Raw genomic sequence first — 3,473 nt, forward strand, 5'->3', positions numbered from 1 at the left:
CCAAACACAGCCTTGTATTTTTACAAAGATCACTTCTGTTGCAGCTAAATTTCATAATAATATTATTACATTATTCTTTAGCTCTACTTTGTAACATAGCTAAGTGACACAGGGGTCTATGTACGGGTGTGGTTCGTTTTATCGACAGTATCTAGGTAGACAATGTTTAGGTCGACCACTACAGGTCGACAGTCACTAGGTCGACATGGATGGAAGGTTGACAGGGTTTCTAGGTCGACATGTGCTAGGTCGACAGGTCTAAAGGTCGACATGAGGAATTTTTTTTTTATTGGGTGTCGTTTTCTTCGTAGAGTGACCGGGATCCCAAATTAGTGCACCGCGTCCCCTCGCATGGTGCCTTTGCTCCGCTACCGCTTCGCTCGGCACACTTTACCGTTCCAATCGTAGTCCACGTGGATCGTTAAGTATAAAAAATTCCAACAAAAAAAAAATGTGAAAAACTCATGTCGACCTTTAGACCTGTCGTCCTAGCACATGTCGACCTAGAAACCCTGTTGACCTTCCATCCATGTCGACCTAGTGACTGTCGACCTATAGTGGTCGACCTAAACATTGTCGACCTAGACACTGTCGATCTTCAGACCGGATCCCCTATGTACTAAGTCTTTGAGAGAGACAAAATTAATGGAGATAAATAAAGAACCAGCCAAAAAGCCCCTAAATGCCATGTTACACGCTGTGCTTGAAAAAAGACAGATAGGAGCTGATTGGCTGGTACTATATCTCTCCCCACTTTACCACTCTCCAATGCATAAACCCTGTTGTCTCTCTCTTCATCTCGGTGGAGGGTAGTTTTGTAACGTTAGCTACGTATCTCATGAGGAAACTGAGCAAGAGGCAGATTATTGGGTTGAATACAATTACATTTGCGGCATTCCACTTAATCAAGGGTGTGTAAACAAATGTTCAGCTACTGTATGTTTGCAAAAAGAATCCAACCAATCACAGCAGCCGATGACTGGACACATAACAACAAATACCTGAAATTTATTGAACCAGTAATCAAATCTTGTAAATATGTATTTGTATGCAGCTTGAGACGAGTTAAGGTTGCAATGTGTACAGAAAAAAATTCCAAAAGACCGATCCAAGAATAATAATGATTTTTTTTTTATAATTCCCTTTACAGCTGTTGACCTGAGGGATACTCAGCCCTCAGAAAGTTTAAAAAAACTAATGAAAAAAGAATTGTCACAGCACACCATATAAAAGTAAACGTTTATTATAAGCACAGTACAACGCTAATTATAATACACCGTTTAAAATAGATAGAAAGCTTTGTCAAAGCTAGAGAGACAGTTGAAACACAGTATATTGGACTGTTAGACACACATTTAGCAACTGAACATAATGTAATTAATCTCGGGGATACAGTTATAATTTTGTCTTCTTAAACAAATAATACAATTGTGCCAATAGATCTCCCATAGACTGTATAACTTATTCAAGAGAGATTCGAAAAGCTGTTCAAAAATTATATGTATCCAGTGCTACAATTCTGGCATTTTCAGTTATCATATGTAATTAAAGTGATCCCAGCAATATATTTGTATAACACCAGGGAGCAGTTTAGCAATTGATTTAATGAGTCGGAAAGGCAGGTAGAATTACTGTAATTAGTTTTGAAGGGATCCGGTCTCTAGGTCGACTGTGTCTAGGTTGACAATGTTTAGGTCGACCACTACTGGTCGACAGTAAGTAGGTCGACAGGTTTTCAAGGTTGACAGGGTCTCTAGGTATACATGTTCTAGGTCACAGGTTCTCAAACTCGGTCCTCAGGACCACACACGGTGCATGTTTTGCAGGTCTCCTCACAGAATCGCAAGTGAAATAATTAGCTCCACCTGTGGACCTTTTAAATTGTGTCTGTGAGTAATTAATACACCTGTGCACCTGCTGGGTTACCTGCAAAACATGCACTGTGTGGGGTCCTGAGGACCGAGTTTGAGAACCACTGTTCTAGGTCAACAGGTCTAAAGGTCGACTGATTGACAGGGTGGGAGGTGGTGAGCCGGCGGCTTTGGGTCGCCGTTTTGGGGGTGCAGTCCGGGCAACGCAGGTGTACCTGGACAATGTGGGGTGTGGTCCGTGGCAGCTGCATGACATCACACGCAGCCGCTGCGTCCTGGAGAGCGACGGGTAGCTCCCTGCCAGCGCGCAGGAGCTGAGCTGGTAGGTAGCTACTTGTCACATCGCCGCCATGCAATGCTTTTGTACCTGTGCGGGTGGGGGGGCAGAGCCAGACATGTGGGGCAAACTATCCCTGTGCTGGGCGTCCCCCCACATGTCTGTGAAAGTGATCGTAGATGTGCTAAATTTAGCACATCTACGATCCAGTCTGAATTACCCCCTAAGTTAACTGTATTATAGTCTATGGGAGATCTATTGACACAATTGTATCATTTGTTTAAGAAGACAAAATTATAACTATCCACGAGATTAATTACATTATGTTCAGTTGCTAAATGTGTGTCTAGCAATCAAATATACTGTGTTTTAACTGTCTCTCTAGCTTTGACAAAGCTTTCTATCTATTTTAAACGGTGTATTATGATTAGCGCTGATCTGTGCTTATAATAAACATTTATCTACTTTTATTCTAGTGCGCTGTGTCAAGTTTAGGTTGCAGATTTGTACATATCTTCTTGCAACGTTCTTAAATATTATCATTATTTTTAAAAGTTATTTATCATGTGTTAAACTCCCCATGGTCTGATACGTGCCCCATCTTACTAGTTCTATGTAAAACCACTTAAATATAACAACAACAAAACAAAAAAGACACATAAAACATGTTTAATGAGAAAAGAAAGGTCAGCTTTATATAAATTGTAATCTATTTGTCTCCATTGTGCTGTGTCCATCCACTCCAGTCAGTGGCTGCTGGGCTGTGCTGTCTCCATTGTGCTGTGTCCATCCACTCCAGTCAGTGGCTGCTGGGCTGTGCTGTCTCCATTGTGCTGTGTCCATCCACTCCAGTCAGTGGCTGCTGGGCTGTGCTGTCTCCATTGTGCTGTGTCCATCCACTCCAGTCAGTGGCTGCTGGGCTGTGCTGTCTCCATTGTGCTGTGTCCATCCACTCCAGTCAGTGGCTGCTGGGCTGTGCTGTCTCCATTGTGCTGTGTCCATCCACTCCAGTCAGCGGCTGCTGGGCTGTGCTGTCTCCATTGTGCTGTGTCCATCCACTCCAGTCAGTGGCTGCTGGGCTGTGCTGTCTCCATTGTGTTTTGTCCAACCACTCCAGCGGCTGAGCTGACCTTGACCTATCTGTTCACTGTGTTCATCCACACCAGTGGCTGAGCTGAGCTGACCTATCTATCCACTGTGTCTATCCACACCAGTGGCTGAGCTGAGCTGACCTATCTATCCACTGTGTCTATCCACACCAGTGGATGAGCTGAGCTGACCTATCTATCCACTGTGTCTATCCACACCAGTGGCTGAGCTGAGGT

Source organism: Pseudophryne corroboree, chromosome 2, assembly GCF_028390025.1.
Source record: "Pseudophryne corroboree isolate aPseCor3 chromosome 2, aPseCor3.hap2, whole genome shotgun sequence".
NCBI lineage: Eukaryota > Metazoa > Chordata > Amphibia > Anura > Myobatrachidae > Pseudophryne > Pseudophryne corroboree.